This window comes from Tachyglossus aculeatus, chromosome 2 (genome assembly GCF_015852505.1).
Source record: "Tachyglossus aculeatus isolate mTacAcu1 chromosome 2, mTacAcu1.pri, whole genome shotgun sequence".
NCBI lineage: Eukaryota > Metazoa > Chordata > Mammalia > Monotremata > Tachyglossidae > Tachyglossus > Tachyglossus aculeatus.
Genome location: NC_052067.1, coordinates 9,996,032 through 10,022,914, shown reverse-complemented (window position 1 = coordinate 10,022,914; position 26,883 = coordinate 9,996,032). Strand labels below are relative to the sequence as shown.

The 26,883-nt window shown below is 42.8% G+C and overlaps 1 non-coding gene across 1 annotated transcript; it reads right to left on the bottom strand.

Annotated features, from left to right (window-relative positions):
* Window positions 1-1,782: 1,782 nt before the first annotated feature.
* LOC119924834 lies at window positions 1,783-1,920 on the bottom strand. The gene has a single exon (XR_005449521.1). It is a non-coding gene; the product is annotated as a small nucleolar RNA SNORA7 (small nucleolar RNA).
* Between the last annotated feature and the right edge of the window lie 24,963 nt (window positions 1,921-26,883).

The following is a 26,883-nucleotide window of genomic DNA, read 5'->3' as shown; positions in this document are numbered from 1 at the left end:
TCACACGTCCATTGGCCTGGTTTGGGGATTGTCCCATTAATCAATCAATCGATGGTATTTATTGAGCACTCACTAGCTGCAGAGTTCTGTACTTAGCCCTTGGGAGAGTACACTAAACCAGAATTAGCAGACCCCTCCCCTGCTTGTAAGGAATTAGCAAACTCCCCAACTCTCAGACCCAAAGCTGGAAGAAATCAGTGGCTCCATGTAACCGGTTATGTCCAGCAACATCAGGATCTGTGTCTAAACCAGGAATTTTAAGGGAGGAAGTGTATGCAGAGACTCCATCAATTTGCTCCTTTTCAGCCATATTATGTGATCCCAGGGTCTGTTCCCAGAAGGTGAGGCGAGGCACGGAGGAGGAAGTCTCCCAAGTGCTCAGCACAGTGCTGTGCCAACAGTAGGTGCTCAGTAAATCCGATAGAATAGTGGAGGAAGAAGGCAAATTCCGGACCTTCCTCTACCTGTCCTTCCTAGCCAAATTAGCAGCACAAGGGCCAAGATTGGGAGAGAAGAGAAGCAAGGAGGCTTCCCTTCCCAGTCCACAGTGTGGACATAGGTTTCAATTCCAAGACCAAGGGAAAGGGACGAAGCTTTTGGGAGGAGTGGAGGGCAGAGGAAAGGAGAAGAGGAGGATACGTCACCATCATCTTCTCAACTCAGTTCAGGACCAGGCTGCATCCAGGGCCTCATACAGAAAGGAACTTTGATCACCCTCCTGCTCCCACCTGACCTTTTTAAGTTTTCAATTTAAATCGTCAAATTTTTAAGACACTTCACCTTTCCAGAGACAGTGCTGAGGCTTGCCATGAAAACAGAATGACAAAACATTGTAGTTATGAAAGATTCAGAAGGACTGAGTCATTAGACTTCAACTGTAATGTTAATTAACAAAGCATTTCCTGATGGGGGAAAAAAGAAGGAATACATCACTTTGACAGCCCCTTCTAAGCTGTATTTAGAAACTCTGCTGACATCATGGTTAAGATGCTGAGTAAATGGAGTGAAGGGTGAATTTGAAAGATTCATTGCTGGGATGTTAATCTTTTGTTTTAGGCCAGATTAAAAAATGTACATAATGAATGACTAATGGCTGGTGTTGAAACGCCAGTCCAAATGGGCTAAAAATGTCAAAGTTGCAGCACTTCTGTGGGGGAACTTTATCTCTCTTTTGGTGTCTTCCAAGTCATTGAGAATCATTCATCAGTTTTGCTTTTCCTAACCCTTGGGGGATTGTTTATCACCGTGTTACGGAGAGATCAAGTGAGGGGGAAGCCTTGGATCAGGCAGAAAATCAGTGTTGGGATGAAAATTAGAGAGTTGGGTGGCCTAGTGGAAAGAGCCCAGGCTTGGGAGTCTGAGGATATGGGATCTAATCCCAGCTCTGCCATGTGTCTACAGCGTGTGTGACCTTGGGAAAGTCACAACTTCTCTGGGCCTCAGTTTCCTCATCTGTAACATGGGGATTAAGACTGTGAACCCCATGTGTGACAGGGATTGTGTCCAAACTGATTATCTCATATCTTCCCCAGTGTTGAGAACAGTGCTTGGCACATGTCTTGTCCTGTTATGTCTAGTCATTTCCAACCCATAACGACTCCATGGACACAAGTCTCCTGGAAGTCCCCACCTCCAACTGCAATCGTTCTGGTAGTGTACCCATGGAGTTTTCTTGGTAAAAATCCAGAAGTGGTTTCCCATCACCTCCGTCTACACAGTAAACCTGTGTCTCTGCCCTAGACTCTCTCCCATGCCTCTGCTGCCCAGCGCAGGGGAGTTTTGACTTGTGGGAGATTGTCTTCCACTCACTAGCCACTGTCCAAGCTAGGAATGTAATGGATATGCCTCTGCTTGACTCTCCCGCCCATAGCCAAGACTGGTAGAGTACTGGAAACTCTCCAGGTGTGATTCTGGGAGGGGGTTTGGCACATAGTAAGCACTTAACAGACACCACTTATTATTATTATTATTATATTATTACTATTATTATTATTGCCACTATTATGAGAGAAGCAGTGTGGCTCAGTGGAAAGAGCACGGGCTTTGGAGTCAGAGGTCATGGGTTCAAATTCCGGCTCCACCTACTGTCAGCTGTGTGACTTGGGCAAGTCACTTAACTTCCCTGTGCCTCAGTTACCTCATCTGTAAAATGGGGATTAAGACTGTGAGCCCCGCATGGGACAACCTGATCACCTTGTAACCTCCCCAGTGCTTAGAACAGTGCTTTGCACATAATAAGTGCTTAATAAATGCCATTATTATTATTGCTATTATCTACTGAATCAAGACAACAGTCATAACCAACTTTGAAGGTGGATTTAAGAGTGCTAGTGGGATAGTGTCTGCAGTCTACTCTGCTAAGCACACTTCAGCCACACAAGCCAAGTCGGGGTACGGGCTTCAGTTTTATTCATTCATTCACAGTTGAGTGTCTACTGTGTGCAGAGCACAGTACTAGATGCCTGGGAGCCCAATAATTACTTGATCAGTCATGGATATTTATTAGGAGCTGCACTGTCTTGGCAGAGTACAATAAAGTAGATCCTTGCCCTTAAGGAGCTTGCAGTCCAAAAGTGGAAACAAGAGGGAAAACAGTTACAATTTGTCACAAGAGTGAGTGAATGAAAAGTGAATGAAAAAAAGTAGATGAATCATTATGTATGTGCTTTCAAAAATACCCATGTTTTCCCTATCCTTAAAAAACAACACCCAAAAAGCAAAATGAAAAAAACCCTCCATTGACACCAAGGCCCCCTCCTACCATTCCTTCCCAAACTCCTCAAGTGAGTTGTCTATACTGATTACCTCCATTTCCTCTCACCCAATTCTCCCCTCGACCCCCTCCAGTCTGGCTTCCACCCCTTTTACTCTACAGAAACGGCCCTTTCTATGACCTTCTTGCTAAATTCAATGGTCTCTACTCCATCCTAAGCCCCCCTCGACCTCTCTGCTGCCGTTGAGTAGGTGATATGTCTACCAAGTTGGGTTTTTATTGTCTCTTCCCAAGCTTTTTGTTATAATAATAATGGCATTTATTAAGTGTTTACTATGTGCAACGCACTGTTCTAAGTGCTGAAGTGCTCTGCACCCAGTAAGCGTTCAGTAGATAACATTGACCTACTGTCTTAGGACCATAAGTGAGTGGTGACAATAACAATAATAGTAATAATAATTATTGTGGTATTTAAGTGCTTACTAGGTGACAGGCACTGTTCTAAGTTCTGGAGTGGATATAAGCAAATTAGGCTGGACACAGTCCCTGTCCCATGTGGGGATCACCATCTCAATCTCCATTTTAAAGATGAGGTAACAGAGAAGTGAAGCGATTTGCCCAAGGTAGCATAGCCGATAAGTGGCGGAGGTGGGATTAGAACCCATGACCTTCGGACTCTCAGGCCCGGGTTCTAGCTACAGGGCCATGACTGCCCTGGACCCAGGTCGTGAGTCAGAAAGGGGCCTCTGCTCCTCCTTTTACTGGAGGAACTTTGCATAGGGTTTAGTCATTTGCCCAAACTGGAATCAGAAGTTGTTCCCCAAACCAGACCACATCTGATTGTTTTGCAATAAACCACATCATGTGGATGATGCTCACTACTGATATTGTGCGTATGTAATGTCTGTCTCGCCCTCTAGCTCATTACGGGTAGGGAACATTACTGCTATTTCTGTTGTATTGTCCTCTCCCAAACGCTTAGTACAGTGTTCTGGAAGTGTTCAATAAATACAAATGATTGATGATGGTAATATTGAAAATATTCAGTCTTGAGCATCTGAAGCACCCAATTGCAGCATTAGATTATGGCCAAACATTCTAGTGCAACCCATATCTGTGAAGAAGAAACACTGGCTGTATGCTGAATTGGAGTTGAGAGACTGCTGTGGAACACCACGGTGGAATTAGTCTTCCTAACAATTTTAAATGCTATATACATTGTTCCTAATTGAATATAATTTGACAGAAGTTCCTTTTCTATGGAAGCAAAAGAGCACTTTCTATTTAGTTGTGGAGTGGGTTGATTTGCCTTCTGATTTTTTTTACAAATAGAGATCTATTTTCATATAGATTTGAGAGGTAGCATGGCCTAGTAGAAAAGGGATGGGAATGGGATCTGAGGACATAGTATAAATTCCAGCACTACCCCTAACCTGCTGGGACTTGGGGCAACTCACATAACATCATTACACCTCAGTTTCCTTGTCTGTTAAATGGGAGCAAGATACCTCTTCTCCCTCTCTCTAGGACCGAGAGTCTTGCCTGGTTCAGGCTCTGTACCTGCTCTGAGTATCTGTAGACTGTAACCTCCCCTCTAGACTTTAAGATCCCTGTGGGCAGGGAACACATCTACCAACTCTGTTATAACTGTACTCTCCCGAGCGGTTAGTATAGTGCTCTGCTCACAGTAAACGCTCAGTAAATACAATTGATTGTTAGCTATCCCAGTATTTAGACCCTGCTTTAGTCCCTTGTCTTATTTTATGCTGTCAAGTCGTCTCCGACCCACAGAGACTCCATAGACGTAACTCTCCCAGTATGACCCACCTCTATCTGCAATTGTTCTGGTAGTGTAGCCATAGATTTTTCTTGATTAAAAAGATGGAAGTGCTTGTAAGCACTAAATGCTGTTATTTATTCATTCATTCAATCGTATTTATTAAGCACTTAGTGTGTGCAGAGCACTGTGCTAAGCGCTTGGGAAGTACAAGTCAGCAACATATAGAGACGGTCCCTACCCAACAATGGGCTCACAGTCTAGAAAGGGGAGACAGACAACAAAACAAAACATGTAGACGGGTGTCAAAATCGTCAGAACAAATAGAATCATAGCTATATGCACATCATTAGCAAAATAAATAGAATAGTGAGTAGGTACAAGTAAAATAAATAGAGTAATGAATCTGTACAAATTTATACAAGTGCTGTGGGGAGGGGAAGGAGGTAGGGCGGGGGATAGGGAGGAGGAGAGGAAAAAGGGGGCTCAGTCTGGGAAGGCCTCCTGGAGGAGGTGAGCTCTCAGAAGGGCTTTGAAGGGAAGAAGAGAGCTAGCTTGGCAGCTATATGGAGAGAGGGCATTCCAGGCCAGGGGAAAGACATGGGCCGGGGTCGACGGTGGGACAGGCGAGAATGAGGCACAGTGAGGAGGTTAGCGGCAGAAGAGTGGAGGATGCGGGCTGGGCTGTAGAAGGACAGAAGGGAGGTGAGGTAGGAGGGGGCGAGGTGATGGGGAGCTTTGAAGCCGAGAGTGAAGTGTTTTTGCTTGATTTGAAGGTTGATAGGCAACCACTGGAGACTTTTGAGGAGGGGAAATAATGTTATAATGATATACAGTAGTAATTTGTGAAACATCAAGTTTGGCAAAGAGAAATTATAAACAGCCAAAGAGCAATGCCATAGAGGAAACACCTCATGTCCAATCAGAGAACAGAGACCCAGAGAGGTTAAATAATTCGCCCAAAGTCACAGAGCTGGGATTCTAATAAAAGTCCCCTGATTTTCAGACCCAAGCTCTTTCCACTAAGTATGCTGCGTATTAGAAGTTTTCTTTGTCAGTAATTTTGAGGTGACTGTCCCTTCAGTTCATATGCCCCTAGGGATTGAATAATTTTTGTCATTTTAAATCTGCCCCCAAATCACAGTCCATTCATTCTCCCCATCTTGGCATAGTGGACAGAGCACGGGCTTGGAAGTCAGAAAGTCATGGGTTCTAATCCTGGCTCTGCCATTTGTCGGCTGTGTGACCTTGGGAAGCCACTTCACTTCTCTGTGCCTCAGTTGCCTCATCTGTAATAATAATGGTATTAAGTGCTTACTAAATGCCAGGCATTGAACTAAGCGCTGGGGTGTACACAAGTAAATCAAGTTGGATACAATCCCTGCCTCATGTGGGGCTCACAATCTCAATCCCCATTTAACAGATGAGGTAACTGAGGCACAGAGAAGTGAAGTGACTTGCCCGGGGCCACACAGCAGACAAGTGGCAGATCCAGGAATAGAAACCCTGTCCTTCTGACTCCTAGGCTCATGCTGTATCCACTGTGCCATGGAGATTGAGACTGTGAGCCCCACATGGGCAGGAACTGTGTTCAACTTGATTTACTTGTATTCAGCCCAGCACTTAGTACGGTGCCTGGCACACAGTAAGCACTTAACAAAATCCTCGTTATTATTATTGTTAAGGTACATCTACATTAAGTTACTCCATTCAGTCATTGTCTATTGAAAGTGATTTCATGCTTGTCAAATCTTCCCTCACCCATTGAGCTTTTTTGGAGGAGTTCCAATCCTGTTTTCATTTCTCCTTTGTTTTCATTGGTAGTTCAAGCACTAGTAATGAATACGAAATCCTAATTCTAGAAAGAGATGAATGGCTTTTTCTCAAGCACTTTGCAACAAAATAGATTTGCACATTTTTTTAATGGTACTTGTTAAGCTCTTACTACATTCATTCAATCATATTTATTGAGCACTTACTGTGTGCAGAGACTGTATTAAGCGCTTGGGAAGTACAAGTCGGCAACAAATAGAGACAATCCCTGCGCACAATGGACTCACAGTCTAGAAGGGGGGAGACAGTCCTCAAAATAAGTAAACAGGCATCAGTAGCATCATTATAAATAGAATTATAGATATATGCTCATCATTAATGAAAATAAATAGAATTATAATTGTAAATATGTTCATATATAAGCAAGCTTCGTGGGGCTGGGAGGGGGGGTAAAGGGAGTGAGTCAGGGTGATGGGGAAGTGGAGCAGCGGAAAAGGGGGGCTTAGGTTGGGAGGGTCTCCTGGAGGAGGTAAGCTTTCAGTAGGGCTTTGAAGAGGGGAAGTGTGCTTGTTTGGAGGATTTGAGAAGGGAGGGCATTCCAGCCCAGAGGTAGGACTTGGGGCAGGGGTCGACGGTGGGACAGGAGAGAACGAGGCACAGCAAGAAGGTTAGTACCAGAGGAGCAGAGTACTACATGCCAAGTACTGTCCTAAATGCTGAGGAAGATAGAAGATAATCGCTTTGGACACAGTCCCTGTCCCACAAGCGGTCCACAGTCTTAATCGGAGGGAGGAATGGGGATTACTACCGTGAGCCCCCATGTAAGGCATGGACTGCATCCAACCTGATTGACTTGTATCTACCCCAGTGCTTAGTACAGTATTCTTAGCACCTAGTAAGAGCTTAAAAATACCACAAGAAATCTTTAGCAGTTTTCCTGCTGTTAAAAATATACCAAGAAGTATTATTCATGCACCATGTTCTTTTTCAATCTGTTCTTGGCAACATCTTCAAATTTGAAGTGGCTCCATTTAAAGACTTTCAGTAAGCAGGGTAAAAAACATGGGAAAAGATAGGTGCTAGATTCAGACATATTGTTATGTCTCCTTTTGGGAATTAGCCATGCTAGAGGAACTTCATCTGTGACACTTAAAATCTCTGTTAAATTCTCTCTTTCTTATCTGGTCTTTGAGGTCAATCAAATCTATGTCTTCAGGACCACTGTGAATTCTTTTTCAATAATAATTGTGGTATTTAGGTGTCTACTATGTGCCAGGCACTGTACTAAATGCTGGGGTAGATACAAGCAAATCAGATTGGACACAGTCCAAATGTCATTTCAAATGACAGCCTCTGAGGTTAACCTCATTTTCTACCTTTCCTGGTGATGAGACAGTAGAAAACAAGAAGTATTTGCGACATCTGCTTATGAAGCTGGCTCTTCCCATTAAGTTTTCATCCATCAGTTGGAGGAATGTGGTTTTGTTGTTGTTGAAAACCTTTAATTTTGTGTGGGAATGATAAGAATTGAATGCAGTTTGCCCTTAAGATATAGGGAGAATATTTGAAAACTCAGCAAGAGATTTATTTTGATGATGCTGGACTACATGCCTTTATCAAACCACACTATTTTTTTTATTCCTTAGATATATAGAACTTGTTAGTGTTGTCATTTTAAAAAAAATGTCATTTTTCTATCTACATTACTATCATTTTTTTTTGAATTTGTGTGTTAGTGACTTTCCCAATAGACTCTGCGTATTTTCTCCCAGTGCTTAGTACAGTGCTCTGCACACAGTGACTAGTAAACACTATTATCACTACTAGATGACAAATTCTTGGAGGCAGGAAATGTGTCTGCTATATTGTCATATTGTACTCTCCCATGTACAGTGCTCTGCACACAGTAAGCAGTCAATAAATATGATTGAATGAATGAATAAATATGATTGACTGTTTTCAACTTTCTTTGGAAAGGCTACTGCATTAAGCACCTTTCCCTACTTTCCCTGTGATCAGATTGGACACAGTCCCTGTCCCATTCAGGACTCAACATCTAGAGGTAGGGAGAGAAGGTGATCTGTTACAGAAGGTGACTCTCTTACAGTCAAGGAAACTGAAGCAGAGTTAAATGAATTTAATGACTTTCCCAAGGTAGGTGACACAATAGGCTAGTGGCAGGGTTTGGGATGAAAACCCTGGTCTCTTGACTCTGTCCAAGATTTCTCCCCTAGGCTGCCTCTGTCCTGGCCTCCTTCAAAACCCTACCCCTTATTAATACTACTACTACTAATAATAATGGTATTTGTTAAGCACTTACTGTGTGTCAAGCACTGTTCTAAGTGCTGGGGCAGAAATGAGCTAATCAGGGTAGCTGTCCCTGTCCCACATAGGGCTCACAGACTTAATCCTCATTTTACAGATGGGGGAACTGAGGTCCAGAGAAGTAAAGTGACCTGTCCAAGGTCACATAGCAGATAAGTGGTGGAGCCGGGATTAGAACCCAGGACCTTCTGATGCCCAGGCCCATGCTCTAGCCACTAGGCTATGCTGCAAACTTTCTCTTTTTGGAGGTCAGGGTTCTGGCAAAGATACCCAGGTCTGATTTGCTGTCTAAGTTTTCTATCTCAGTGGGCATCCCCTCAGCCCCAGCTGCAGTCTAAACTTATGGACAGGGGACCTATCTGCTAATTCTATAGTATTGTACTCTCCCAAGTGCTTAATACAGGGCTCTGCACATAGTAAGCGCTCAATAAGTACCATTGATTGACAGCCAATGCTATTGCCCTTTCTCCCAGCTCTAGTTCCAGAGGTTGGGTGGGAACCTAGAGTCAATGATTTTTTTTTTTTTTAATGGCATTTGTTAAGCACTTACTATGTGCCAGGCACTGTTTTAAGCTCTTGGGTAGATACAGAGCAGATTGAACACAGTCCATGTCCTATAAGGGGCTCACAGTCTTAATCCCCATTTTACAGATGAGGTAACAGAGGCACAGAGAAGTGAGTGACTTGCCCAAGGCCACACAGCAGGCAAGTAGCAGAGCTGGGATTAGCGCCCATGTCCTTCTACCTCCTAGGCCCGGGCTCTCTCCACTGGGCCATGCTGCTTCTCATCATTGGGGTTGGTGCGGAATTGCTTGAGCAAAGAGCCCCTCTGATTTCCTAACAGTTGGTAGAACTTCCTAATGATCTCTGGGAGGCTGCTAGGCAAAAGTCCCTTCCTTTGGAAAAGGATTGTAATTTCTTATCTCAAACTTGTCTGGCTTAGAGAACGAGGCCTAGGAACCCCTTGAGTGTGGATTTCAACGTCCTGGTTTTCCCACGGACTTTTGCTTCTGATTTGACTGTCCAGGCAGCTGTAATCCTATGCAATCAAACATATTGAAAATGCTTACAAGGGCTGATCTTCCCCTTCACCGATTCAAAGAAAAAAAAAATGAGATCCCAGAAATTTGTTCTTTCAAAACTATTTACTAGTTATATCTTTAAAGGTCACTAGCATACAATTCTGATTAACTTTCTGGGAATTTACCCATTGTGGGTAACCGAGTCTTGGCCCCCTGTTTCTCATTATCGAATGGTATTTTTAAGCCTGTGAGCTTTCAATTGCTAATTTAGAAACAGAGCAAAATAACTCCATTTCAAGATTCTGATTCATTTCAAAGAGGCTTAGTCTTTCCAGAATGTCCATAAGGGACAGGCTGTGATGTTGCATCTTTTAATAAACTGCATTCTGCTAAACCAGAAATCTTTTATTTTTGGCTGGTGGAATCAAATATCTTGGGCATAAGTTTGCAATAAAAACTTTATGAAGCTCATATTTGGAAAAGGCAGAATGATCTCCTTCAATAGTTTCAGCTTCATAACACTTATGGATGATTGTCCTCAAATGCAGAGGTCATTGGAGAAGCAGCATGGCTCAGTGGAAAGGGCCTGGGCTTGGGATTCAGAGGTCGTGGATTCTAATCCCAGCTCTGCCACTTGTCAGCTGTTGACTTTGGGCAAGTCACTTAACTTCTCCGAGCCTCAGTTGCCTCATCTGTAAAATGAGGATTAAGACTGTGATCCTCACATGGGACAACCTGATCACCTTGTACCCCCCAGCACTTAGAGCAGTACTTTGTACATAGTAAGCACGTACCAAATTCCATTATTATTATTATTATTAGGTATAGAAACAAAATAGAACTGGATGGTTTGAGTCTAATTCACCAGTCCGCGGTGTTTTTGAGTAGCAAAGTGGCCGAGTTAGTGTATCTTTAATTGTTATCCTTTTTTCTGCACCAAGATTGACTTTGAAGTTTGGGAAGCACCATGGACTAGTGAAAAAAGCACAGGCCTTGGAAGTTAGAGGATCTGGGTTCTAATCACAATTCTGCCCCTTGTCCGTTGTATGACTTTGGGCAAATCACTAAACTTTGCCGGGCCTCAATTGCCTCATTTGTAAAATGGGGGTTATGACTGTGAGCCTCACATGGGACATGGTCTGTGTCCAACCTTGTATCTACCCCAGTGCTTAGTATAGTGCATGGCACATAGTAAGTGCTTAACAGATAGCATTTAAAAAGAAAAGGTAGCCAGCTCCTGGAACCCCAGCTCATCTACACGTTGTGCAGGGGTTTCTGGAAGTTGGATTGGTAGGTAGTAAGACTTGCTAAACATGCCATCTAGGAGATGTGCGAGAAGTTGACCAAAAAGACATTGGCTTCACACCAGAAGTTCTCCCTTGCAGTAATCCCAGGCTGAGAAAAAAAAAAAGCAGGTTTTGGTGCAGTTTATTATTATTAATTATCACATCTGGTGAAGCTAGGCAATGTAAAATTGAAGGTCAACACAACACCTATTCCGCGTTCAAGTTGATCTTAGCATCCTGGAGTCACAACTGTTGACAGAAACCCAATTTGGCCCATTGCCTTACACTGATGGACACGAAAGAGCGCTTGAAGGGATTCCACTGGATGAAATGGAAACATCCCCCCCTCTATGGAGAGTCGAGACAATAGGAGAAGCATTTTTTTCTTCTTCCCCACTTTTTTTCCCCTAAATTGACAACTTCAGCTGACACCCAGAGACCAATGCCAGAACAAGCCATAGTTGGTTTTCAACATCCAGCCCACCTGATTTTTAAGTGGTGACTGGACCCGATTTCCAGATCTGTTAGGATTGGGGGAAATCTTTGGCCAGACCAGGAGACACACACACATATGCACAGACACACACACTCACACACACAGAGTGTATGTCCTATGATCTTTCTTCTCTATTGATATCAGCAAAAAATGGTGTTAACTGTGCTCCATCTCTTGGATTTGTGGCCCTAATGTTACACCTTTGGACTTCTTACTTTTTCCTATCTCCTCTGAATGAGGAGAAGCTGTTTTCTATTTGGTGGTAGGATGTCCTTTACTGAGAACAGAAGGATCTACATATACAGTACTAGAATTTGAACTAAACCATCTTTGAGAAAGCTAGATAGAATTACAAAGCATCCAGTTTGCAAGATTGAAAAGACTATATCCAGCAGATTAAAATCTTGGAAGAGAGGACTGGAGATCACATCTTGTTCATTATCCTGGAGGTTATAGTCTTAAAATAAAATCTGTGTGAGGGATCCTTGAGAGAATTCTTCACTTTGTGGTTTTTCTTAATAAGCGCTGGGGTAGATACAAGATAATCAGGTCCTACATGGGGCTCACAGTCTAAATAGGAGGGAGAATAGGAAAAAATAAAAATAATTATGATACTTGTTAAGTGCTTACTATGTGCCAAGCACTGTTCTAAGTACTGGGGTAGATCCAAGTAATTCAGGTTAGCCCCAGTCCCTGTCCCACATGGGGCTCACACTCTTTAATCGAGCCCTCATTTTGCAGGTGAGGGAATTGAAGCACAGAGAAGTGAAGCAACGGGCCCCAGGTCGCACAGCTGGTGGAACCAGAATTAGAACCCAAGTCCTCTGACTCCCAACCCATACTCTTTCCACTAAGCCATGTTGTTTCACATGGACCTTGCTGTAATGAACAGTACCTAATATTTTCCTTCAGTCCTCAGGATGTCAGTCAGAGGCTGTTGCTTCTGAAAGAAACATGAATCACTCAGCCAGAGGGGTATGTCAGTGCAGTGTCACTTCTCTGGCCATCTTCTTCAGATGAAGCAGCAGCTGCAGGGCCTGGCTTCAATAAAGAGCAGATGAGAAGCTTTTGAACTGATAAAGACAAAACGTTACCATTAAATGCAACTTTCAAGGAGAAAGCAATCTGATTTTATAACTGCAACTAGGCTAATTATATTTTGGTAAACTTGTAGATGTTTCACATTTGCATTACAAAGGAGTGTCAAGGCACCAGCACTATTACTCTGCAATGAATTATAGGAAGGGCCAGAACCTTGAAGAGAGGGACATAGGAGGCGGGGATGTGCTAGAATCTTTTGGGACTAGGGCCCTGAGGCATTGTTGGAACTACTGTGAGGAACATTCTGTCAGAAATGGTTTTGGAGAGAGAGCACAGAGACACCAACTTTTCTAGCTCCAGGCTAGAAAATCATCCAGAATCAATCATCAATCTCTTCTTTCCACAGCCTCAGAACTAAGAGTGTCGTGTGTGTGTGTGTGTGTGTGTGTGTGTGTGTGTGTGTGTGTGTGTGTTTGTGCACCTCCCAGCTTGAGGTAGTAGTATTTCAGACCCCAAAGACCATTCCTGCCTGGAAGCTATTTTCAAGCCAATCTGAAATTTTTGTAAAGTTGATCTAGCATTTTCATTCATTCATTCAATTGTATTTATTCAGTGCTTACTGTGTGCAGGGCACTGTACTAAGTGCTTGGGAAGTACAAATAGGCAACATATAGAGACAGCCTCTACCCAACAATGGGCTCACAGTCTAGCATTTGGCAAGAGTATACAGTGCCTGGAAGAGAATCCTGGCCAACAGGGTAGGAGCTTTTGAACCACAGAGTGATGCATTTCCAAATTCAAGGCCACATCTAGGACTCAGTAGCTTTTTCTTCTTTTTCTGTACTACGTTATAAACTTCTTGGGGACAGGGATCCTATCTGTTTACTGATTCTGTTGCACTCTCATAAGAGTACTGTACTGTGCACCCAGATGCTTGATACATGCTATAGATTAATTGGCATTAGCATTCTGAAGCTTATTGCTTGGTAAATTAGTGAAGAACATAATTTCTACATAGATATAGAAGATTGTCTCCAAAAACTCTGCTTAATATCGTACAAGGTGAGAAGGCCAGATTCTTCAATTATGCTGGTACAAGATTTCATCATGGCACTCCATTCCAACAGTCTATTACCTGGTGTAACTGTTTCCTTCACTTGGTGCAGTGGCAGGAAAAACCAGTTATTGAACCGACAACAGAATCTGTGAGAAAAGGTGGCGAGAAAGTATTCTTCTGGCAGTGTTGCTGATTCACTTTCAGAGAAAATTGAAACCATAAAGCACTTGAGGATATTGCTTCCTGGAAACAGAGGCCCATTAAGATGGTGGTAGATTACCCCTTCTAGACTGTGAGCCCATTGTTGGGTAGGGACCGTCTATAGATGTTGCTGATTTGTACTTCCCAAGCGCTTAGTACAGTGCTCTGCACATCGTAAGCGCTCAATAAATATGATTGAATGAATGTACTAAGGATGGTGAGGTGAAGAGTCTGGTACCACCCAAATCATTACACATTCATTCAATCTATTGAGCACTTACTGTGTGCAGAGCACCGTACTAAGCACTTGGGAAGTACAAATCGAATCTCCTGCCAAGGAACACAGAGCAGTGCAAATGCACTGTGAGCTGAGTGACAGTGTGGTCTAGTGGGAAGAACATAGATCTGGGATTTGATAGACCATTTGTATTTATTGAGCACTGTACAGAGCACTTGTGAGTACAATATAACAAACAAATTCCCTGCCCACAATGAGCTTATACTCTAGAGGGGGAGAAAGACATTAATATAAATAAACAAAATTACAGATATGTACATAAGTGCTGTGGGGCTGGGAGAGGGGATTAAAGGGAGCAATCATGGTCACAAAGAAGAGAGTGAGAGAAGAGGAAAGGAGGAGGCCTGTTGGAGGAGATGGGCCTTCAATAAGGCTTTGAAGTGGGGGAGAGTAATTGTCTGTTGGATATGAAGAGGGAGGGTGGTTCAGGCCAGAGGCAGGAAGAGTGCAAGAGGTCGGAGGCTAGATATATGAGATCGAGATGGTGAGACGGCATTAGAGGAATGAAGTATGTGAGCTGGGTTGTAGTCGGAGAATAACGAGGTGAGGTAGGAGGGGGCAAGGTGATGGAGTGCTTTAAAGCTGTTGGTAAGGAGTTTCTGTTTGATACAGAGGTGGATGGACAACCACTGGAGGTTTTGGAGGGGTGGGGAATCATGGCCTGAATGTTTTTGCAGAAAAATGTCCCGGGCAGCAGAGTGAAGTATGGATTGGAGTGGGGAGAGAAAGGAAGCAGAGAGGTCAGCAAAGAGGCTGATACAGTAGTCAAGGTGAGTTAGGATAAGTGCTTGGATTAATGCGGTAACTATGGATGGAGAGGAGAGGGTAGAATTAGCAATGCTATGAAGGTCGAAATGACAGGATTTAGTGATGGGTTGAAAGAGAGAGGAGTCAAGGATAATGCCATGACACATGATATGAAACACACTCGAGAAGTAAAAGCAATATAAATTCAAGGCTATTAGCCATTAATCAATTAAGGATATTTCATTCATTCAATCGTATTGAGCACTTACTGTGTGCAGAGCACTTTACTAAGCACTTATATTGACAGGTAGCTTAGCCTAGTGGGAAGAGCACAGGCCTGTGTGTCAGGTGACCTGGGTTCCAATTCTTACCCTACCTCTTGTCTACTGTGTGACCTTGGGTAAGTCAATTAACTTTCCTGTATGTCAGTTTCCTCATCTGTAAAATGGGGATTCGTAACCTGGTCTGCCGCCTCCTTCAAATATGAGCCCCATTTTCCACTCTTTGGGGAGGTCCATCCCTTGGCTTTGGCTGTCATCTCATTGTAAACTCCTTTCCTAAAATTAGAGTGATCTAGCTCTATGGAAAATGCTTATTCATTCAGATTTCAGAGCATCAGGTGCAGAGAGAGAAAAGAGCATGTCATAAGTATGAATGAAATTTTTGCATTTTCATTTCAAATGTTAGAAATGAGAAATCGATTTACTGTGGTTAACTCACACAATTTGACATCACATCAGATGCTAAAAGTTCATTAAATAATAATAATAATGGCATTTATTAAGCGCTTACTATGTGCAAAGCACTGTTCTCAGCTCTGTGGAGTTTACAAAGTGATCAGGTTGTCCCACGGGGGGCTCACAGTCTTAATCCCCATTTTACAGATGAGGGAACTGAGGCCCAGAGAAGTGAAGTGACATGCCCAAAGTCACACAGCTGACAAGTGGCGGAGCCAGGATTCGAACAGATGACCTCTGACTCCAAAGCCCGGGCTCTTTCCACTGAGCCATGCTGCTTCCCCGATGAATTTTAAATGAATTTGAAAATCCTGTCAACATGTATGAAAGTAAGGTTCCCCTAATTTTATTTTGAGAAGCGGAGGAGCCTAATGGAAAGAACATGGGGCCAAGAGCCAGAGGAGCTGGATTCTAATTCCTGCTCCACCGCTTAAATATTGTATGACCTTGGGTAAGTCATTTGACTTCTGTGTGCCTCAGTTTCATCATCTGTAAAATGTGGATTCAATACCTGTTCTCCCTCTAATTTAGACTGTGATTCCTATGTGGGACAGAGCTAGTGTCCAACCTAATTACGTTGTATCTACCCCAGCACTTACTACACTGCTTGGCACATAATAAGTGCTTAACAAATACCACAATTATTACTTTTATCACTTTCCCTCCAACCTTTACCATGGTTTTGAGGTATCTGCTATATTATTGGTGACAAAACGGTCTTAAAAACAATCCCACAACCATACCCACATGTCTTGCAATAGCCTACCACTGAGGAAACAAAGGGTAGTGATGAATATATATTTTAAAATGGGGAAGGCACCAATCTACCCCTACAGAGAAACAACTTGAGAACTGCATAATTAGGAATACCTATGGCATTCAGGAACAAAAGCATCTAACTAGCAGGAACATAGCCACAGCCTTGACTGACTGAAATGTTATCCAGTTCCTTGGGAGTGTGAACTCGTTGTCATTTTTAATTTATTAAATGTATTTAGCTTATTTACAAGAAATGAACATGCTCTCATTGTGATAGTCTTACAAGGCTCCTTCTATAACCCCTTCTTGGGATAGTCCTTTGAACTGAGAAATACAAAGGCCAGTGTCAATACCAATTGGCTTTGGCCCACTGAAGTGGCATTTGATATTTTGGGGAATGCCTAAAATGAAACCACAGAGCTCAGCACAGCAGCAGCCTTCACTGTTCGGTTCAGATGAGTTCCTCGGTCTCATTTCTCACCTCATACAATACGTTGACTGTGTTTCCAGGATATCAGGCCAGCTTGGAGCCAAGGATGTGACATCTGGCTTCCAGGGCTGCAATGTGATCTTTCTCTTTCCCTTTTTTTCTTTGCATTTTCACCACAACACTTGGCATTGAAGAGTCCTTTTGAGGGACCAAGAAAAAAAAAAATCTGTCCTAAACAGTTTCAAATGGGAATAGCTCAGCTAACAGCAAAAATGGACAGATCTGGAAATGAAAGGCCAGCATTCTGTTCTCAGATGAAGCCTTTAGTGCCTGCAGAGCAATGTTTTTTTTTTAAGGGTGTCTGATACTGCTCTTCATCTCAATTTATTAGATTAAAATTACTCATTTTTCCTTAATGAGTAAGAGAGGATGATCTATAAATCTAGATCCCACCAAGTGAACATTTCTCTTGAATCTTGAGACATAACTATAAATTATTTTAGTTGCACGGGTAACAATACTTATGACCCTTTTCTATCTTCCCTTTGTGTCCACTGAACTCAGTAGAATTTCCATCAATGCAGAGTGTGACCAGAGCCTAATTCAATTACCTTTGAAAGCTCCTAGACCTGAGACTTGTCTTATTCCTAAAACCATCTCTTGCTTCCTGAGCTTTCAAAACACAGGATGAATCTCTAAGACTCTGTTCTAGTTGAGCCCACATCTCCTTAGGATTCTGTCAGGATCTAGTCAACATATTTATCTTGCCATAATGAACTGCTTTAAGATCATAATCACCCCCTAAACAAATCCAGTTAATTGTGGCATTCTCTAAGTGCTCACTATACCACAAGCATTATACAGAATTCTGGGGTAGATTCCAGATAATCAGGTTGGATTCAGTCCATATCCAACATGTGGTTCACAGTCTAAAAGGGAGGGAGGACAGGTACTGAATCCCCATTTTATAAATGAAGAAACGGAGGTAAAGAGAAGTTAAGTGACTTACCCAAGGACACCCAGCAGTTAAGCAGTAGAGCCAGAATTAGAACCTGGGTGTCCTGACTGTCTGGCATCTGCCCAAAGTGGTGGGAGAGAAATGTTCTCGCTTGAAATGGGCAAGAGTTCTGTCTGGGAAAGGTGTTCTCAGCTGAATCTAGATTTATTGTGGACAAGAGCTTCTGAGGATGGGCTGAAGTTAAAGAAGAGGAGTTTGGGTCACAGAAGTGAGACTGAAGATGGAACTCTGAAGTTGAGTCTCCAGTCTTTGTCTGGAACTAGAGCCTTGTAGTAGACGAAGCTAATTAAATGCTTATTAGCATCATCAATGGTATTTATTAAACACTCACTATGTGCAGATCACTCTACTAAGCACTTGGGAGAGTACAATGCAACAGAACTAGTAGACACATTCCCAGCCCACAGAGAGCGTGGGTACAGAACACTTCTAAGGGCTGGGAAAAAATACATAGGTTCATTCATTCAATCGTATTTATTGAACACTTACTGTGAACAGAGCACTGTACTAAGCACTTGGAAAGTACAATTCAAGAACAAATAGAAACAATCCCCACCCAACAACGGGCTCACAGTCTAGAAGGTGGGAGACAGACAACGAAACAAAACAAATAGATGATAGACACAGTCCCTGCCTCTCCAGGAGTTCACAATCTAAAAAAGAAGGTGGGGAAGGGTTTGGAAACTGACACATAAGGGAAGTTGATATGCTATAAACATAAACACAGTGTTTCCTATTGGATAGAGGCCAGGCATGGGAGTCAGAGACGTGGGTTCTAATCCCGGCTCCACCGCTTGTCTGCCGTGTGACCTTGGGCAAGTCACTTAACTCTCACCTGCAGCCAGAGACTGTATTCATGATGCATCAATTGGACATTGTCCGTGGGAGATGAATCATATCGTAGAATCTTGAAAGAGTTAATGCAGCTGGATTCCAGGGAGTGATTCTTACCCTGGGAAGGGAACAGCCTCCAAAATGCTAGTTTCACTCTTCCAGTTTCTGTTTTTGGCTTTTTAGAGTTACAAAGATGAAGGGACTCTGGAAAAGGGCAATCAAAATAATTAAGGGAAGATTTATGGTTATGGGAATGGTAAGAGACCTCACAATTCATCTATTGGCCAAGAAGACTGAGGGAGGATATGACATCCTCTTACAAATCTCAAAAAATGTAAACATTATGAAGAGGGGGAAATTTTTGAGAGTAGACTGAGATGATGAACCAAAAGTAATCCAGTGAAATTGGGCGATGGAAATATGAGTTGGTCAAGAGGAAAAAAAAAAAAAAAACCAAAAAACTATGATGAGGTAACTTACTTTATGAAATAGGCATCTAGAGGAAACAGCAGTAACTGTTTTTCTGAGTAGGAATCCATTCTTACCAATGTGGTTTATAGCATTAGAGGGGAGAGAGAGAGAGAGAGAGAGAGTGGAGTTTTTTTTGTTGTTGTTGTTTTGCTTTGTTGGGTTTTTTTGTGTGTGTATGTGTAAGTAATCACAGTTAAGAAACTTTAACCCCTAAAGTAGTTTTCTCTGGAGAACCTAGGAGCATTATTGCAAAACTTAAAAATGAAGCTCTTGTTCTAGACTGTAAGCTCCTTGTACGCAGAGAACATTTCTACCCATTCTGTTATATTTTACTCTTCCAAGTACTTAGTGCAGTGATTTGACTGATTGATTCCTGGTATGAAGGGACTAAAAGTCTTTTGGAAAGCAGCATAGCTTAATGGAAAGAGTACAGGCCTGAGAGTCAGAGGCTCAGCCACTGCTGGGTGACCTTGGGCAAGTCACTTAACTTCTCCATGCCTCAGTTTCCTCATCTAGAAAATGGGAATTGAACGTCTATTCTCCTCCTACTTGGATTGTGAGCCCTATATGGGCCAGGGTTAATATTCAATCTGCCTATCTGCTATCTGCCTCGGAGCTTAGTATAGTGCCTGGCACATAGCAAATGCTTAACAAGTACCACAGTTATTACTAATCATTCTTTCATGTGTTCCATGGTAGTTATGCTGACCTCCTGTGAGAGGAACTCTTCTCCCATCATTCAAACACCCTTCCATGAATCCTTCTGTAAATAGTAATAATTATTAATAGTAATGATGGTGTTTGTTAAGCACTTACTATGTCTCAAGAATTGTTCTAAGTGCTGGGGTAGATACAGGCTAATCATGTTGGACACAGTCCCTATCCCACATGGGGTTCGGAGTCTCAATCCTCATTTAACAGATGAGGTTACCGAGACCTAATTAAGTGACTTGCCCAAGGTCACACAGCAGACTTGCTGTGTGACCTTGGGCAAGTCACTTAATTTCTCTGGGCCTTAGTTACCTCATCTGCAAATAGGGCTCGCAGTTTTAATCCCTATGTGGGATGGGAACTGAGTCCAACCCAATAACCTTTTATCTATGCCAGTGCTTAGCACAGTGCCTTGGGACATAGTGTTTAACAAATACCATTATTATTGTTATTATAGGAAGAGCCTGTGCCTGGGAATCAGAACATCTGGGATGTCATCCCGGCTTTGCCACTTGCCCACTGGGCGACCTTGAGCAAGTCACTTAATTTCTCTGTGCCTGTTTCCTCATCTATAAAATGGTAATTCAGTATCAGTTCTTCCTCCTCCTTAGACTGTGAGCCCCATTTGGGACAGGGACTGTGTCCATCCTAATCATCTTGTATCTGTTCCAGCATCTAGTATAGCACAGGTAGTAAATGCTTAACAAGTAACATCATCATCACTACAGATATACAATGCTCTGCACACAGTAAGTGCTCACTGAATACTATTGAATGAATAATATACTTAGTCTCCGCCTCCTCCAGTAGATTGCAATTCCTTGAAAGCTGAGCTTGGGTCGACACACCCTACTGTACTCCCCCAAATATCTAGTACAGTGCCTTGCATGCAGGTGGTGCCTAATAAGTACTATTGATTGATTAACCTCCCTGCCCACATTAGAAAAATCCTGGCATAAATTGCCTGGTAACACTACCTCCCTGAGCATTTTTTCTTCCACCCAAAAAGTACTTTTGTGTTGAAATTCTTCCTCCTTCCAAAACCGTTAAGGGAATTGGAACTCGGCCTTGACCTTTGCATTCAAGGCCGCACAGAGAGCCCCGAACGGAGCCAAGACTAGAACTTGCCCCGGACTAGGACAAAACAGCCTGGCCTCACTGCTTCCCTAGAATAGGAGGTTTCAAAAACAAATCGGGGTGGGGTGCGGGGGGAAGCATGCACTTTTTAAAATATAAACATTAAACACTGAGGGGAGGGGGAAATGTAATACTAGGTTTAAGTGGCAGTGATCACTGTGAGATATTTAGGGATCATTAATCAGCCGTCCCAAGACATATATAAACATGTTTCTATAAGAAATAAACTTTGGTCAGACTCGACCAGACAAAGTTCTTCTGTTTTACTGAAACAGGAATTTAAATGATCTGAATTCCTGAATCTAAGGGAAAAAAGAATCAACAAATAAAGAACTTCTCACATTTATAGGCCTAATACTGTCTCCAATGAGATGACATTTTCAAAGTGCCTGGATGTTCCATTGAGGCTTGGGAAAGTGAAATCCACTGTTCACAGAACAAAAACCTTTTTGAAAGCCATTGTTTAGTCTTTGTTCAAGAGCTCTGAGGCAGGGAATTTTGTTCAGCTGAGAACAGAGGACAGAAGTCAATTCAGAGGGAATCATCCTTAACGGGGATCTAAGCCTAATCCCTAGATTGGGTTGGATGATGTTCTTTTATAGTTGTAAAATGTTCAAGCCTTTACCTGAGCCAAACCATACTCAGGTAGTTAGGTTTGGCAGGAAAAACATAGCCTTCTCCAGAGAGTTGATTGAAGCATCTTTTAACGGGTCTGCTCAAAGTCTGATGAATTTTTCTCCCTCCCCAAGGCCGTATGAAGCAGGCATTGTCCTTTAGACTGAAAGCGCTCTGTAGGCAGAGACCATATCTACCAACTCTGCTGTGTTGTACTCACCCAAGCACTTAGTACAATGCCGCACACACACTAAGCACTCAATAAATTCCATTGATTGTTCTGAGTATCTACTCTGAAGGGCAAGGCACATTTACCTCTGGGGGGGAGTCTCTGAAGGAGATTTCTGGGCCAATAAAACTCCCAGAAATAGTCGTTGGCACCCATAGTGGGTACGTAGCTTTGGTGGTGAATCCAACCCACTCCACTGCCATCCTCAGAGTGGGGGCAATTAGAGCCTCCAGCCCTCTGTTCCTGTTGGGGCTCCAATAATAATAATAGTGATGATAATAATGATGGTGTTTGTTGAGCACTTACTATGTGACAAGCACTTTTCTAAGCTCTGGGGGTAGATACAGGCTAATCAGGTTGGACACTGTCCCTGGGGCTCACAGTCTGAATGCCCATTTTACAGATGAGGTAAATGAGGCCCAGAGAAGTGATGTGACTTCCCCAAGGTCACACAGCAGACAAGTGGCAGAGCCAAGATGAGAACCCAGGTTCTTCCGACTCCCAAGCCCATGCTCCATCCACTAGGCCATGCTGCTTTCCCTGTTAGATGCCATGCTATGTACCAGGTTAAGTAGGTGCAAGGGAGAGGCTATAGTACATTTTTTTGTTTTTGTTATTTTTTTAGTATCTATTAAGTGCTTACTATGTGGCAAATACTGTTCTAAGCATTGGAATAGCTACAAGAGCAGCATGGCATATTGGGTAAAGCACAGGCCTGGGAGACAGAAGGTCATGAGTTCTAATCCCAGCATCACAACTTGTCTGCTGTGTGCCCTTGGGCAAGCCACTTCACTTCTCTTTGCCTCAGTTACCACATCTGTGAAATAGGGATTAAGACTGTGAGGCCTATTCGGAACAGGGACCGGGTCCAACCCGATACATTTGTATCCACTCCAGCATTTAGTACAATGCCTGATGCTTAGTAAATACTTAACAAATACCATAATTGTTATTATTATTACAAGTTAATCAGGTCAGACATGGTCCCCAACCCAACGCTTAGTACAGTGTTCCAGTAAGTGCTCAACAAATATGATTGAATGAAGGAAATGGGGCTTCACAGTCTTAGAGGAAGAACAGATGTTGAATCCCCCCATTTTACAGTTGAGGAAACTGAGAGAAGTGAAGTGACTTGCAGAAGGTCACAGAGCAGGCAAGTGGTGCAGCTGAGATTAGAACTCAGGTCTTCTGATTTCAAAGCCCGTGCTCTTTCCTCTAGGCCACAATGCTTCCCAAATTCAGTCTCTCCTCCAGTGCAATGCCTGATCTCCCTTGACGGAGAAAGAATCCGATTCCAGGGGGCTTCTGGAAGGTGGATTCTGATGGTCCATCTGAAGCTAACAATCCCAGTGGTATTTACTGAACATCTCTGGGAGCAGAGCACTGTACTAAGCCCTCAGGAGAGTACAATACAATAGAATTGGTAGAGATGGTCTATTTTTATTGTCTGTCTCCCCCTCTAGACTTTAAGCTCATTGTGGGCGGGGAATGTGTCTACTAACTCTGTTCTATTGTACTCTCCCACATGGGTATTACAGTGCACACAGTAAACGGGAAATATGGTTAATGGTCTCTGCCCACAAGGAGCTGACAGTCTACTACTCTCTAAGTCTTTATAAGACTAAGACCACTGTTAGGAGGAAGGTGAGATGGTTTGGGGTGTCTGTTACATGAGAGATTGCATAATTCATAAATCCCTCTACAAATCCAAGATACAACTGGAACAAGAGGAGGTGAATGAATCATCTCAAATTTAATCACATAAAGGAAGATCATAGCAGAAACCCCTGATCGTTTACTTGAAGGAACTCCATCAGTTTTCTGCCTCTTACTTATCCACTCTCTCGTCCCACAGCAACTGAGTGTGCATGCTTCTTTCTTCGCAAGCTGACTTACTCATTATGCCTCATTTTCATCTCCCCCATCTCTCAAGTCCTCCTTTCAATCAGAGTTATTTATGGAGCCCTACAATTGAACTAAGTGCTTGGGAGAGTATGGTAGAGTCTTCCCCTCTAGACTGTAAGCTCTCTGTGGGCAGAGGATGTGTCTGCTATATCGTTATATTCTCCTTACCCATGCACTTAGTACAGTGCTCTTCACACAGTAAGAGCTCAATAAATGTGATTGACTGATTAGGTGTGGTCCCTGCCCTCAAGGAGACTTCTGCCTGGAACTGTTCCACAGCCCCTTGGTATCCATCTTCAAGGCCCTTCACATCACCAAAGTCAGTGGTGGGAAGACCACTGGCTAGGGAGTCAGAGGTCATGGGTTCGAATCCTGGCTCCACCACTTGTCACCTGTGTGACTTTGGGCAAGTCCCTTTGCTTCTGTGTGCCTCAGATACCTCATCTGTAAAATGGGGACTAAGACTGTGAGCCACACATGGGACAACCTGATAACCTTATATCTACCCAGCGTGGCTCAGTGGAAAGAGCCCGGGCTTGGGAGTCAGAGATCATGGGTTTGAATCCCGGCTCTGCCACTTGTCAGCTGTGACCTTGGGAAAACCACTTAACTTCTCTGTGCCTCAGCTCCCTCATCTGTAAAATGGGGATGAAGACTGTGAGCCCCACGTGGGACAACCTGATTACCCTTTATCCCCCAAATGCTTAGAACAGTGCTTGGAACATAGTAAGTGCTTAACAAATACCATTATTATTATTATTACCCCAGCACTTAGAACAATGCTTGGCACGTAGTGAGTGTTTAGCAAATACCATCATTATTGTTGTTGTATTTACTGAGCTCTTATTATGTGCCTAGGAGGTCCAGGAGGTCTGCTCTGTTTCACACTCTCATTCTGGGCAGGGAATATGTCTCCATTGTACTGTACTCTCACAGGGGCTTAGTATAGTGCTCTGCGCACGGTAAGTTCTCAATAAATGCCATCGATTGGCTGATTGATCTTCCCCACTCTATTTTTTTCATGGTATTTAAGTCCTTACTATGTGCCAGGCACTGTACTAAGCACTGGGGTTGGATGCAACCTAAACAGGTTGGACACAATCCATGCAGTAATAATAATAATTATGGTATTTGTTAGACACTTACTATATGCCAGGCACTCTGCTAAGCCCTGGGGTGTATACAAGCAAATTAAGTTGGACACAGTCCCTGTCCCACACAGGGCTCACAGTCTAAATCCCCTTTTCCAGATGAAGTAATGGAGGCACAGAGAAGTGAAGTGCCTTGCTCAATGTCACACAGCAAAGCAGCGGCGTCAGGATTAGAACCCACATCCTTCTGACTTCTAGGCCTGTGCTCTACCCATTAGGCCATGCTGCTTTTCAACTGTCACTTCAGCACTTCCACATAACCTGGGCACTCCAACCACTCCGTGGCATGTTTGCATACTTTATATACTCTCTCATTTCCCACTATGTAATTTGGTTTCAAGTCTTTCTCCCTCAACTAGATTGTTAGCCCCTTGAGGGCAGGGACCCTGTCTCTTGTATTTCTGAAGGTTTAGTGTTGGGCACAAAGTAAGCAATGAGTCAATACTGTTGATTAAATTCAGATTTTTACGATTCCTTTCTCCTAACACCGCCCCAGCCCTTTTCTTACTGTGTCACCCAAGCCAATGTTGTTAAAAGCTGTGAATTCTGGCATTGCTTCATGTTTCAGATGAGTAGAACACAACGTGCTTCTTTCTTCCCAAATAAAAGGCACTACCCTCATTTCAGGGTGAGTTAATGAGTCAACCTTGACATAAGCGTAGGTGTTCTATAAATCTAGGAGTTTAATTGAAATTTCAGTATATTTGTCTTGCTTTCAAGTGGCCCAGGGGATTTTTACACCATTTAATGATTAAATAATTTGGCTTCCCTTTTCTCTGCCTAATGATTTCAATTTTGCCATGTGGTTAAGGAAAAAAAAAAGACTCTCTTTAAATGACACTCTGTTACTCAACCTTCAGACCTCCTGTGTTTGCCCTGCAGTATCTGAGTAATACATTGACAAAAAAGAGCCGATGGGGTCCCTTTGTTCTACTCTTAATAATTGTAGTGCTTGTTAAAAGCTTTAACAGGTGCTAAGCCCTGGAATAGATACACTATAATCACTTCAAACAGAGTCCCTGTCTCATATGAAGCTTGCAGTTTAAAGAGGAGAGGGAACAGATATTTAAAGTTGAGGAAACAGAATTGCAGAAGTCCAGTGACTTGTCAAGGTCACAAAGCCGACAAGTGGTAGGGACAGGATCAGAACCATGGCCTCCAGAAACCTGAAACCAAGTAGAGAGATCCTGAATTAGACCCTGTAATTCATCAGGGGAGGTGGCATTGAAATAGGCAAGCTCACTTGAGGGTGCATAATCTTACCCTTGTATCCACTTTAAAATTCTTTAGGGCCGATGGGATGAATTGCCTGAAGATTTGATTTGGAGATGGGGAAGGAGGGTAGTTTAAATTTCAGGATGAATGAAATTGCTACATCTGGAGAGTGGAATAATCCTCTAAAATTATAAACTTGCTGTGGGCTGGGAGCCTGTCCATCAACACTGTTGTCTTGTACTCTCCCAAACACTTGATACAGTGCTCTCTGCAAACAAAAGAGAGCTCAATAACTACTACTAATTGGTTGATCTGAATAGAATCCCCAAAGAAACAGATGGATTTCTTTATATGTTTATATGTTCTTTATATGTTTCCATGTGTTGACAATTTGTACTCCCCAAGCGCTTAGTACAGTGCTCTGCACATAGTAAGCACTCAATAAATACGATTGATGATGATGATGATGGATTATTATCACTTTTATGGGCAGTTTTATTCAAACATTTCCTCACACTATGAGTAAACATGTCAGAAGCGATTTCTCTGAGTCATTACCATACACAGACCCCTTGGAGAAAATCATAGTCTGCACATCCCAAACCTCAGTGAAAGGTATTTATTTTTAATATATTTTTCAGTGACTCTTACCCTCAGCCACTTTCTGTGGAAATGTAGAAAAAAAGGAGATTTATTTATTTATTTATTTTGCCACTGAATTTCTACATCTTTAATTTCTGTTTGTTAGGGATTGACCAATCAAAATGAACATACACGTTTAATTGAGCTGATATTGTTAATCATTGCAAAATTCAATCAGTCGCATTTATTGAGCGCTTACTGTGTGCAGAGCACTGTACTAAGAGCTTGGGAAGTACAAGTTGGCAACACATAGAGACAGTCCCTACCCAACACTGGGCTCACAGTCTAAAATT